The 13,312-nt window shown below is 38.2% G+C and overlaps 1 long non-coding RNA gene across 1 annotated transcript in view; it reads right to left on the bottom strand.

Annotated features, from left to right (window-relative positions):
- LOC131410766 (uncharacterized) overlaps positions 1-12,936 on the bottom strand; it is a 71,573-nt gene extending 58,637 nt beyond the window's left edge. Inside the window, exon 1 of the long non-coding RNA XR_009221412.1 lies at positions 12,800-12,936. This is a non-coding gene — a long non-coding RNA (uncharacterized LOC131410766). The remainder of the gene's footprint in view (positions 1-12,799) is intronic.
- Between the last annotated feature and the right edge of the window lie 376 nt (positions 12,937-13,312).

The following is a 13,312-nucleotide window of genomic DNA, read 5'->3' as shown; positions in this document are numbered from 1 at the left end:
GTTTCTCTGGAGAGCAGGTCCACTGAGCTCCTCAAGCTATCATGCCACAAGTCTCTCCTTCTTCATCATTTTTCAAAGTGATGTTTTCACCAAAGCTTGACTTAGAAGAATACCACTATGTTAAATGTGTGATGTGCATTGGGGTGATATTATTTTTGTTAATTTCAGGAAAAAGTAAACATGAAAACATTCCATGCCAACAAGATGTCACCCTTCTAACATGTTGGTATCCTTATTAATTCCAATTGCGTTCAATCAACAGTCACTACTTCTCTATAATGCCAGCTGATGGGGAATGAAAGAATAAGATTATGTATTATAAACTATATTTTTTGTAACATAAATTTAATTATACTTACAAGGAAATCATCTAATATTGCTTTCTTTTGGTCATCATAATTGGATCATCTCCACTATTCCTCCACTTACGTTTCTCTAGCTAGTATGCTAATATAATGGAAGATAGTGAAATACATCTCTTCCCACTTTTCTTGACTCTTTCTATTAGTATTTACAGATGTATGTACATGAAGAAAAATATTATTTTGAACAATTTATATGTATCTTTGTGTTTTTACTCATCTTACAGAAAAATCATTCCAATTATGAAAATACCTCCATCATTTGACCTTTTCTAGATCTCTTCTCATCCTTAAATGCAATGCTTTGCCTTTGCATAAATAGCTTTGTAGTTCAGGTCTGACATTCACATTTAATATAACCTTTCTGCTATTTCTAAATGTAACAGTGCTGTTCCAAAGAATGAGACTTAACCTACAGCATTAACAAACCATTTAATAATAAGTTATAGAAACCTCAAAGCATGGAAAATTTGTTCAACAATGTCACCCAAGTAAGCAATCAGAACATTTGCCTTTCACCAATTATGGTGATACTTAGTACAGTCAATCCCTAATTATCTAAGTATTTTGCATATCAAACTTTGAATGTCATATTCCAGGACATTATTGGATCATCCACTCCTGCCCCAATTTAAGAAATATAAATGAATTTTAATAATAATCTTAAAAATGTAAAATTATGAGAATTTATTCTCTCTTTCCTGAAATAGTCAAATAATACATTGCATATGCATATAGAAATAGTTTTTGGATTAGCCTTTATCATTCAGAAATTATGCTGCTGTACTTGTTAATCAGGGTCATTGAGAGTTTACGTGTGTCAATGGAATGTGACAAAGATGCTGGTGAAATACTTGTAGAACATGAAGATATTTTTAACAACACACAAATTAAAATTTATTGAGTTATTAGATACTATTGTAGATTTCTTCATATACCAAACTAGTTTGGGCTAAAAACATATCAAAGAAATTTGGTGAACCAATGTCTAAAATTATATACGAATCAATTAACTTTTTCAAGTGGAGTTAAGAATTTTTTAGGACAAGTGGCCCAAGGTAAGAATATATATGAACTCATGGGCCAAGGTGAATGGCTTGTTTGGTTTACTGTCTAAGCTTTGCCCATTGGGAAAAAAATTTTTCCTCCTTGCTGTCTTCCCTTCACCTTGAACAAGGGCTGTAGTTCAGCTATTGTCCAACTTTCGTTTGCATCTATATATCAAAATGATCTACCCGTGAATTAAGCTTGATATTTTTTTTCTTCTGTCTACTGGTCATAGGGAATCTCCAAAACAGCTATGGGTGTGAAGAAAGGGAGAAATGAGAATACATACCATGATCTGTCCCAACTGCTTGTGCAGCTAACATATGCCCTCTGATTCTACTTGTGCCCAATGACAATGTACTACTTTTCTCTACAGTGGATTACTATTGGACCTGCCTGATCTAATGACTTGGAAGTTCTGACAGAACCCAGCTCAGGGTGGGCAGTTCTGATTGCATAGTCACTTGATATTTCATGATCAGGTGCTCCATCTCTACCAGACCCCAAGAGAATGCAAGGAATTATTTTTGTAATGGTGTCAACTTAACCACGATAGATGGGGTGACTTTGCTCCAGACACCTACATGTCTACATCGTGATTCTCATTTGTAGTCTTGCCATAAACTCCTCATGATGTTTTTCCTGATCACAGATATCTCTAGTACTATATGATTTGCCTGCACTGTAGCCTGGACTTACTGTAAGAATCTTTTTTAGCTGTGAGCCCCACTCAAAGCTGCTAGCCTTCCAAATAACTTAGGAGATGAGTCAGATGAGTATTCCAAAGTGTGGAATATGCAGCCTCCAGAAGTTTGAGAGACTACTAGGTGTCATGCTTTCTTCTTAGTGGTGATAGGGACAAGATGCAATAGTTTGTTCACCAGTTTGGAAAGAATGTTCTGGTATGCCACAGACCACAAGAGACCTAAAAATGTCATTGATGTGGTGGTCATTTGAATCTATGTAGAGTTTACAATCAATCCTTTGTAGCACATGGGGATTACCATAGCCTCCAATATACTTGCCACTTCTTATTCATCTGGTCTAATTAATGTGATGTCATCCATATAGTTGATCACTGTGATATACTGCAGAAAGTCCAGATGGTCCAGATCCTTTAATACTATAATATGACAGATGACAGGAGAGTTAAAACAGCCCTGGAGAAAGATTGTAAAGACTACTGTTGTCCAGTCTACATGAATATCATTTTTTTTTCTGGTCTTCTTTCTGATAGGAATGGAAAAATATTTGCCAAATCAGTGGTCCCATACAATGTACATGAGTCCATATTAATTTTCTCTAGAAAATAACTGCCAGCCCTGGTCTGGTGGTTAAGATTTGGCACTCTCATCACCATGGCCTGGGTTCATTTCCTGGTCAGGGAACCACACGACCTGTTGGTTGTCATACTGTAGTGGCTGCGTGTTGCTGTGATGCTGAAAGCTATGCCACTGGTATTTCAAATACCAGCAGAGTTACCCATGGTGGACAGGTTTCATTGGAGCTTCCAGACTAAGACAGACTAAGAAGGACCTGACCATATACTTCCAAAAAATTGGTCATGAAAACCCTATGAGTAGCAGGGGAGCATTGTCTGATATAATGCTGGAACGTGAGAGGACAGCACAAAAAGACCAGAGAGGGTACAGCTTTGCTGTACACAGGGTCACTAGAGTTGGAATTGACTCAAGAACACTAGCAACAAAGAAAATACTTTCATCTGGTATAGCAACTGCTTTTGAGGCTTTTATTTGGTTAAGCTTGTCTAGTCCACTATCATCCTCCAGGATTCATCTGATCTGGGTAGGGGCCAGATTGCTGAGCTAAATGGACGTATAACAGGACTACTGCCTGCCCCTGAATTCCTTAAGTCTTTAAGATGGCACTCATGTCTGCCATTACCCCTGTAATACAAAATTATTTTTTTATTTACTATCGTGGTCAAGTGGTTTTCCACTTGGCTTCCAGCACTACTATAGCTCATACTCAACAAACCAAGGAACCAATGTGGGGGTTCAGTCAGTTACCAAATATCTTCATTTAAATTATATAGTTTGGGACTGAGGCCCGTGGACCCAGTGGATCCACCTGGGTCATGACTCCATCTATTCCTGACCCCATGTGCCTTCACTCTAACAAGAAGACTACGATGATGCTTTGGGTCCTGGGTATCATTGTCAACTTAGACCCTGTGTCTCATAATTCTCAAAATGTCAGAAATGTATGATTACTCCCTTTTCCCTAATGGACAGTTACCCGAGTAAATGGCTGTAATGTTCCTTTGGGGAAGGACTAGGTAAATCATTATGCTATACATTGTTTTGATGTTGCTGGGCCCTTCTTTCTGGAGACATACTTCTCCTATATTCAATAGATTCTGGGTCTAAAGCTGGCTAAAATTAGGAAAGGAATTGTCATTTTAAAAAATTGGAACAGCTGTCTTAGCCTCCCAATCATCCAAACTTGTCCATTAGAACTTCCTGTACTCATAAAAATGTTTTATACCTACACTGTTCAATATAGCCCTCTAGACACAGGTGGTCACTGAATACTTGAAATGTGGCTAATGAAACTGAAGAATTACATTTTTTATTTTATTTAAGTTTAATTGATTTAAATTCAAATAGCCACATATGGCTAGTGGCTATTGTATTGGATAGTGTAGGTATAGATTTGAGCAGTATCCTTGTTGCCAGGCTGTCTATCTCATGCTCTGTAGTGCCATGTTCTATTAATCATCTTTATAACTCTCTCATTACAATAATTATGGCTACCTTGTTTCTGAAGTTTAAATGCCACTACCTTGCCTTTATTATTTCTGAACCCTATCTTCCCTGCTAATATGAAGAATCCTAGTTCTTTATCATCATTTCCTACCATTAGCCCTGGCCAACAGGGAGTAGCTACCACTGACCTCCTCAATGATGCTGGTGCCTCTTTTGGTAAATGGAGCATCTTCCAGGTCCTCCAAACTAGCAGTCTGCTGGCAGCTTCAAGGCCTGAAATAGTGTATCCACTCTAGCATGCTTACTTCTCTAAGCCTTTTGATCCCTTCCTCACCATTTGCCAAGGTAGTTCTGGCATTTCTACATTATTTAATGTGCAATCTCACTTTTTTTAAGCTTGTAAGAACTGATCTTTAATAGCACTATCTCCCAGGATTCTTGCCAGGATGTCAAATACTGTACCATGAGAGATTGTTCCCATATCAATAAACTCTCCCTTTGTAAACTTTATATTCTCTCTCCCTCAATCCAGCACATTCGAGATCCAGTCCCATACACACTCTCCCGGTTCTTGCTGGCGCATGTGGGCTAAATGTTGCAGTCCTGTCAGCATATTTGATCCCTTCCTCCCTTAGTAGACTCGACACATTCTTAGCTGGGTTATGTTGTGAAGAACCCTAGTTATTAGTCTCTCAGACAAGAATGGTGATGGGAAATAACTGAAGGAAAGAGGAGGCAATGCAGCTGATCTGCAAAAGAAAGGCTTCTGCATTGCTTGGAAGCAAGTACAGAGCATTGACCTTTAATAGGAAGGAAGATCCCCTTTTGCAGGCCCAGAGGGTTCAGAGAATCTAGGATTCCAAGGTGTTTGAGTGTATTGACCTGAATGTTGTATTCCAAGTCTCAAGGTTCCACTCCTTCTCAACAATAATTCCATGAGTTTAGCAAAACAGTCCTGCCTAGGTTGAGAAGCCAATGTTCTCTATAATTCAGTCGTGGCCTTTTCCTCAGCATTTCTGACCTCTGCTATGGGAAATAAGAGTCTTTTTATATGCTCCCAAGTAGGCCTTCTGCCTTTTAAATTAGTGATTAATCACACTTAATCATTCATTCTCTTTCTCCAATGCATTAATAGCCCTCAGCAACATCCATCAAATTCTATCATCTTTATAATTACTACGTTTCCCCAACCTCTCAAATGCCTGAAATATTGTACCCCTGCCACCTCCCCAGTGCATTCCTTTCCAACAGTATCACATTGCAATTCACAACCAGTAGAAGTACAATTGCATTGCTTCAGCATGCCCAAGGACATCTGCACTTCACCTGTGATTAGTAACGGGATGTTCATGACCAGTCTGCTAGTGAGTGACCCAGCTTCAAAATTCCATTTTAGGATTTGCTTACAACTAGTGGCATTGAAACTGATCTGAGATGGAGAATTGTGTGCAGAAAGTTGTCCCCAGTGGAAACCTGGGGACTATTATACCATCACGCCATCCAGTTATTGGAATCAAGTTGCTCTCTGAGCAGGAACATAAACTTAGGTGGGGAAGCACTTTTAAACTGAATGCAATTCCTGGGGAAGAACTCAGCTCTAAGCCATCAATAGGCAACTAATAACTAATAAAATAAGTACCACAGTTTGTGTGGCTTAAGCAACAGAAACTTTTCTCACAATTCTGGAGGCTAGAAGTCTGAGGCCAAGGGGTAGGCAGAGTTGGTTTCTTCTGAAGTCTCTCTCTTTGGTTTGAGGATGGCCATCCTTGTATCTTCACGTGGTCTTCTCTCTGTGTATGTCTGTGTCCTAATTTTCTCTTCTTATAAGGACATCTGTCACATTGGATTAGGGTACATGTCAATGACCACATTTATCCTTAATTACCTCTTTAAATACTGTTTCTCCAAATACAGTCACATTCTGAGGAGGTAATGTGGGTTAGGACTTTAACATATGAATATGAGGGGAGCACAATTCAACCCACAACAGCAACACTCCCGGAATCTGTAGGAATGAGTGCCTCAGTCCTAAAGGGGAATGTGGGCTGTGTACCACAGCATCTGCTACATGTATGGTGTGAGATACCAGTCAAATTTAATCTTATGCCATATACTTATCCAGTTGCTCTAGCACTTTTTTGCCCCATGAATTGCCTTGGTGTCATTTTGGAAATCAATTGACATGTGTGTGGGACTATTCCTGGACTCTCCATCACGATCCATGAATCCTTTTGTCTAGACTTGCTCTAACACTATTGTCTTAACGGTTGTAGCTTTATACTAAGTCTTAAGATCAGATAATGTGAGCCTTTTAATATTTTCCTTTTCTTTCAAGATTGTTTTGGCAATTCTGAGCCATTTGCATTACCATATAAATTTTAGAATGAAACTTGCTGATTTCTCCAAAAAAAAAATTGAAGTCTGCTGAAATGTTTGGGTCTGCATGGAATTTATTATATGGAAGAAATTGATATCTTAACAATGTTGGACTTTTTGATCTGTAAACATAGTATATCTCTCCATTTATTAACTCTTCTTTAATTTCTCTCAGCAATATTTTGTAGCTTCCAGTACAGAGGTTTTTATTAGCTAAATTTCATGGTTTAGAGGCTGTTATCACTGGTATTTTTAAAATTTCTTTTTCTAATTCTTGGCTGCTAATATGTAAAACTACAATTAAATTTTGTGTATTGACCTTATATTCTGTGACTTTAATTTATTTATTGGCTCTATCACTGTTTTGCAAATTCTTGAGGATTTGCTAAATTAAATTTATGTTCTATGAGAATAAAAACAATTTTATTCCTTCCTCTCCAATTTGGTACCTTTACTTCTCTTTTTGCTTTTCGTTTTATTTTTTGTTTGTTTTATTCTGTTGAACATTCTACTACCTCCAGTACAATGCCAACTATAAATGGCAAGAGAAGATATTCTTACACTGTTTCTAATATTAGGGGACAAGTGTTCAATCTTACCATTGAGTGTAATGTGAAGTGTAGCTTTGTTGTACATGCTTTTTATCAGATTGATGGAGTTCTCTTCAATTCCTACTTTGCTGAGACCTTTTATTAGGAACGGATGTTGATTTTGGTAAAATTTCTTTTTCTGCATTTATTGAGATGATCATATGTTTCATAGCCATATTTTTTCTGTTAATGTGGTGAATTACATTGATTGATTTTCAACTGTTATACCAAGCTTGCATTCCTGGAATAAAGCTCGCTTGATCATGATGTACTATCCTTTTTAATTATTGCTGTATTTAATTTGCTGACCTTTTAAAAAGATTACTGAATGTGTGTTCATAACAGATATCGGTCTGTAGATTTCTTGTAGTAACATATTGGGGTTTGGTATCACTGTGATGCTGACCTCATAGAACAAACTGGGAAGTTTTGCTTCACCTCTATTTTCTGAAAGAGCATATGTAAGATTTATTAAATTAGTGGTTTGCAAACATTTTGTCTTCAAGATCTGTTTAAATTTTTGGAAATTACTGAGTCCCTAAAGAGCTTTCGTTTATGTGGGTTACATTTACCTATATATTGTGTTAAAAATTAAAAGAAAAAAATTTATGTTTTTATTTATCAACTTATTAAAAAATAGTAAATTATAATAACATTTTTATGAAAAATAAGTACACTTTCCAAAAAAACATTTTGTGAGAAGAGAGGCACTGTTTTACATTTTTACCAGTCTCTTTAATGTGTAGCTTAATAGAAGACAGCTAGTTCTCACATCTGCATCTGTATTCAGTCTATTGCAATACTACACATTATGTAGGCTATGGAAAACTCCATTTGTGAGAGACTAAAAGTAGAAAAGACAAAGAAGTTCCTAGTATTATTATAGGAATAATTTTTGTTTTGTTTTTGTTTTTTTTTTTGTGAGGAGATCAGCCCTGTGCTAACATCCGCCAATCCTCCTCTTTTTTTGCTGAGGAAGACGGCCCTGGGCTAACATCCGTGCCCATCTTCCTCCACTTTATATGGGACGCCGCCGCCACAGCATGGCTTGACAAGCAGTGCGTCGGTGCGCGCCCGGGATCCAAACCAGCGAACCCCGGGCCGCCGCAGCGGAGCGCGCGCACCCAACCGCTTGCGCCACCGGGCCGGCCCCTATAGGAATAATTTTGACTGTGCAGGCCCCTGCCATTTCAAATTACCTGTTTCTTTTTGTGTCCATCTTTGTGAGTTTTGTTATTTAAGGCATTCGTTCATTTATTTAAGTTGTCAAATGTATTAGCATAAAGTTGTTTGTAAAATTCCCTGATTATCTCTCTAACGTCAGTGGAATCTGTAAGATATCTCCTGTTTCATTCCTGCTATTGGTAATTTGAGTTTTCTCTCTTTTTCTTAATCTGCCTAGTTAGGGTTTTCTCAGGGTAATTATTATTTTCAAAACACTACTTTTTTATTGGACGTTGGACATTATGTATAATACATTGTAGAGAGTCCAGATTGTATTGTCTTCCTTTAGAGGGTGCTGAGGTTTTTTTTAGCGACTAATTAAGTTACTTTTGGATCATTTTGATCCTGTCAAGCTTAATGTTATCCTTTGTTAGTTTGGATCTATTTTGGTTTTGACTTAGTCCTAGGATGTGGCTCTTACTCTAGGGTATGGTGCATACCTGTAAGGTTTGGCCTTCCTAAGGTTTAAACTGATTATCTGAGATGTACAATGAGATCTCTCCACTGTAGCTGGAGTGGAACTCCAACATCATCCAGCACTGCATGACTTCTGGCATCCTTTAGCTGTCAGCCATGCAGGAGCTTCTCCAGGCTCTGCCTCCTCCCTATGCAGCTTCCTTCTCTCAATATCCTTTTCCTGCTAATTCCACTCACCTGAGCTCAGCGTTTTCAGTTCAGCAAAACTGCCCTCTTTGCTTTGCCTCCAGCAGCCTGTGCCAGCTGGTGTGTCTCCAGGCAGAAAGCCAGGGCAAATATGGGGCTCAACTTATGTGTTTTCCTTCTCTCAAAGTTCACAATCCTGTAGTCTCTGTGTCCAATTACTGAGAACACTTGCCTCATGTATGTTGTCTCATTGTTTATGGCAGGACAAGTCTCGTACCAGTTACTCTGGCATGGCTGTAAACAGAATTCCCTGCACTTTTCTCTAAAAAGTACTAGTTAGCAAATTGAATTTTTGTATTTAACATCATCCTTTTATCACATGAACAAAGCTTTGAAGTTCCAAGAAAATAAAATTTTCAGTGCTCAAACAATAACACCACTTGACTTCTCTGACACATAACAGAGGATTCCCAGATTTTTCCAATCCTGAATCCTCTTGTATCTGATTGAACGTATTAGAATTTTCCAGCAATTTCTATGCGTGTATTACATCTTCTCTATGTTCGGTTAGTATTATTCTTCAGCATACTATCCTATACCCTCTGCATTTTTTTCTCTGATCATCCCCTTTCTTGTGTATACCATTTCCTCCCTAAACTCACTCATATTCTCTACTCTTGTCTATGATTCTTTCAGTAAATATACATACACACATATATGTGGCAGTCACTATATGCCAAGTCCTTGCCTAGATATCGTGAATAAAGCAAAATACAAAAAGATAAGGCCCTTGGCTCTTATGGATCTTATAAGAATCTATAATAGGAAATGTCTGAATTAGGGTTTCCCTGAAAGCAGAGCATGAGACAAAGTCTTGAGTACCGATTACTGATGGTAAATTTGGAGGTGATCCCAGAAAATGGATTGAGGGAGAGGAGAGCGTGAGTTGCGAAGAGAGAAAAATAGGCAATATTAAGGTGCTGCTGTGGGAACAGGGGCTTGATTTCTGCTGGACCCTCCTGAGAAACTGCAAAAGGCCTGTCTGCCTGGTCCACTTGAAGACTGGGAGACTGGAGCATTTATTCATTGATTCCCATGTCCCACTGGCTGTGTTTGTGCTTGGGCTGAGGAGGCACACGTGCGGCCAGAGAAAGCCCTGGAGCAGAAAGTAGCAAGACAAGTGGACTATGCTGAGAAGGGATGCTGCTAGGGAGGTAAGTCTGAGCTTGCAGGGAACTGTCTATTGCAGCTACCGTTGAAACAGGGTGGGCCAAGGGGATGTGACATGTGGCCCCAGAGGCAGCTTCCCTGAGTGGAAACATTAGAGTAAACACAGACAGTCTCTGAAAAATATGAGTACCGTGATAAAAATCCAGCAGTGCAATAGAGTGAAGGTGTGCATGTGTATGTGTGCATGTGCATGCAGGGATACAAGTTCAGCTTCAGTGGTTTGGGCAGGATTCTCTGGGGAGGTGGCATCTGAGCTGATATCTAAGGAATAGGGAGGAGGCAGGATGAAGAGGAAGAGGATTCTAGACAGAGGAAGAGCAAGTGCAAATGTCCTAAGATGGTGTGGGTGTGGCATGTTTGAGGAGCAAATGGCTGAGGCCTGCTAAGAGCAGAGGAGGATGATAAGAGATGTAGGCAGGGACTAGACCACTTAGAGTCTGCGTGGTGATGGTAAGGAGTTTGAAATTTATTCTAAGTCCTTTGGAAAACCATCAGAAGATTTTATGCAGGGGAGTGATATGATCTTATTTTTGTTTTAAATGATACTATGGGCATATAATGATTCTTTGCTTCATACATGTCAAGTATTCCTGAAGGTTTCAATGTAGTTACAGCAGCTAATGCTGGAAAATATTCCTTATTTTTGTTTTATGCCCAAGTATACATAAATTGCTATCTTTCACTAAAATTCCAATCCCTTGCATTCCACCTTAATCAAATTTAATACTCATGTTTCAGAGTTTATTGAGAAAGCAGCAATAGCAATGAATGGATGTCAGAATGTCCCAGCACTCCTAGCTGGTGAAGATTCACTCATTAAAGTAAATCATGAAAAAAGTCAGTGTAAAAATTCTTCATTTGAATGGTAACTCATCAAGACTATTTAGTGCTACATTTATTTCTAGTGGAAAGATGTTGATTTTCAGATCTTAAAAAAGTTTTACTACATGTTAAGACACAAAATTCTCATATAAACTCTTCAGGTTAATACAATTTGCTTTTTCACAATCAATTTTTTTTTTTTGGTGAGGAAGATTGACCCTGAGCTAACATCCATTGTCAATCTTCCACTTTTTGCTGAAGAAGATTAGCCCTGAGCTATCATCTGTGCCCATCTTCCTCTATTTTGTAAGTGGGATACCGCCACAGCATGACTTGATGAATGGTGCGTAGGTCCACGCCCGGGATCCAAACCTGCAAACCCCAGGCCACTGGGGTGCGAAGCAGAGTGTGCGAATTTCACCACTACGCCACTGGGCCAGCCCTCAAATTGTATTTATTGGTGATCTCATTGTCTAACAGAAATTCTGAACTGGGACATGGAATTCTCAGCTCTAACATTAATTTGTTCTGTGACAACGAATGATTGATCACAAAATGATCACAAAGTATCTATGAAACTTCTATTGTGTATATGCCTCACATATTGTTCTAGGAGTGATGAGTCACAAAAATATAACATATGCTTATGCCCACAAGGATCAAAAAATATAGTCACTACCTCAAATTTCATTAGAAAAGTGTAGGAAACACTGCACTGACACATAATTAATTAGAAAAAAAATAAGACTGGGCTTGGACAAGGCTCAGAAAAATGTGTCCTACCTACAATCCAATGTAAGAGTTAAACTTGGCTTAATATTTTTTTTGAAAGCCATAAATTATATTTTCAAGGGTTAAGATTTTCCTGCTTAATGGAATTCTCTTATTGAAGATATACCGCCCTGTTCCCCAGATATTCCACCACTGATAACACTTGCTTAATGGTCCATCTGTCTGAGAACTGTTCTAATCCTAACACTTTCTCTAGAATTGCAGGTGACAGTGAAGAAATTTTCATTTCTTTGTGGCTAGTTCTTCCCTGATTGAGTGCTAAATGTGATGCTGGTCTGACACATTCTCTTCCTGGGCTTGAAAAAGCATAAACCCAAGTGGTCAGAAGCCCAGATCCACATATATCATTTTTATTCTTCTTATTTAAGTTTCAAGTGACTTTTCTTGCTCTGCAGTTTTCACTGTCTTTAAATATTCATGATCCATTTTGGGTCCTTTGATTTATAAGTCAACATTTGAGAAAGTATAACCACTAATGTGGGTGACTTTGCCAACCTCAGAAGGAAAATTACTAGAAGAAATCTGTGACTAATAGGAAGCAACACTTTTGATCTGTGAATTGAAATTGCCTCTTAGAGGAAAAGTGATATATACATTTGTGTACATCTACTGATCTTGATAAGTTTAAGAGAGGTTGTACTTCCTTTTATTTTGCTATGCATTTTGCAGGACTCAGGATAACTACATCTAAATATTGATGCTGATCGTTTAGTAAGGTCATTCTACAGTCATCCATCACTGTTTGGTAAATAACTTATTTTGCAAACTCCTTTAAAATAACCAGCTTATAGCACAGTTTATTACCTACTCTTTATGTCAAGGTCAAGCTCAAACGATTCTGTATGCAAAAAGGGAAGTAGGTCAGTGCCGTCTTTTATAGAGATAGAGCTATGGTTTGAGTTTAGGGGTAGAAAGAGAAAGGGAAAAGTTCACTTGCAGGAACTACATCAGGAAACACTTCTAAAGCAGAAAAGACATGACTTAGAAATAACTCTAAAGCATTTTAAATTGATAAATCACTCACCTCTGTAAACTCCTAGCATTGTAGAGCTTGAAAACTTTTATGGTATCAGATGAGATACAGTTCAGTGGAAGGAACTAAAATCTCTTGAGAAAAATCAAAGGAAAGAAAGTATTTTGCCCTAATCCAGATTGCAGAGATCTGTTGCCCTAGTTCGCCTCCTCTCAACGCATACCCAAGGTAGAGTGAGTCTTATGAGAAATAAAGAAGAAAGGTCACTCTTAAAACATTGCTAATTAGATCAAGAGGAGGGGAAAAATTGAGCCTCATCCAGTGACTAAAGAAAACATGATAAAAGAATTACCCCTTTCTCTGTAGCTCTGTGTAGAGCAGACTGAAATCTGAATTTCCAAGGGAGGCGTTACAATGATCAAGAAAACACAAAAGGATGAGGTCAGGAGAAAAGTAGAAGCTGATGAGCTAAGAGTTGGGAACAAATTTTAACAAGTGAGGATTGGGCCAACCTCTTTGCCAGAAATGCTGGCTGTTGACTTGAATTACCCAGATAGATTATCT

This window comes from Diceros bicornis, chromosome 10 (assembly GCF_020826845.1).
Source record: "Diceros bicornis minor isolate mBicDic1 chromosome 10, mDicBic1.mat.cur, whole genome shotgun sequence".
Classification (NCBI taxonomy): Eukaryota; Metazoa; Chordata; class Mammalia; order Perissodactyla; family Rhinocerotidae; genus Diceros; species Diceros bicornis.
This window is presented reverse-complemented; position numbering and strand designations above follow the sequence as displayed.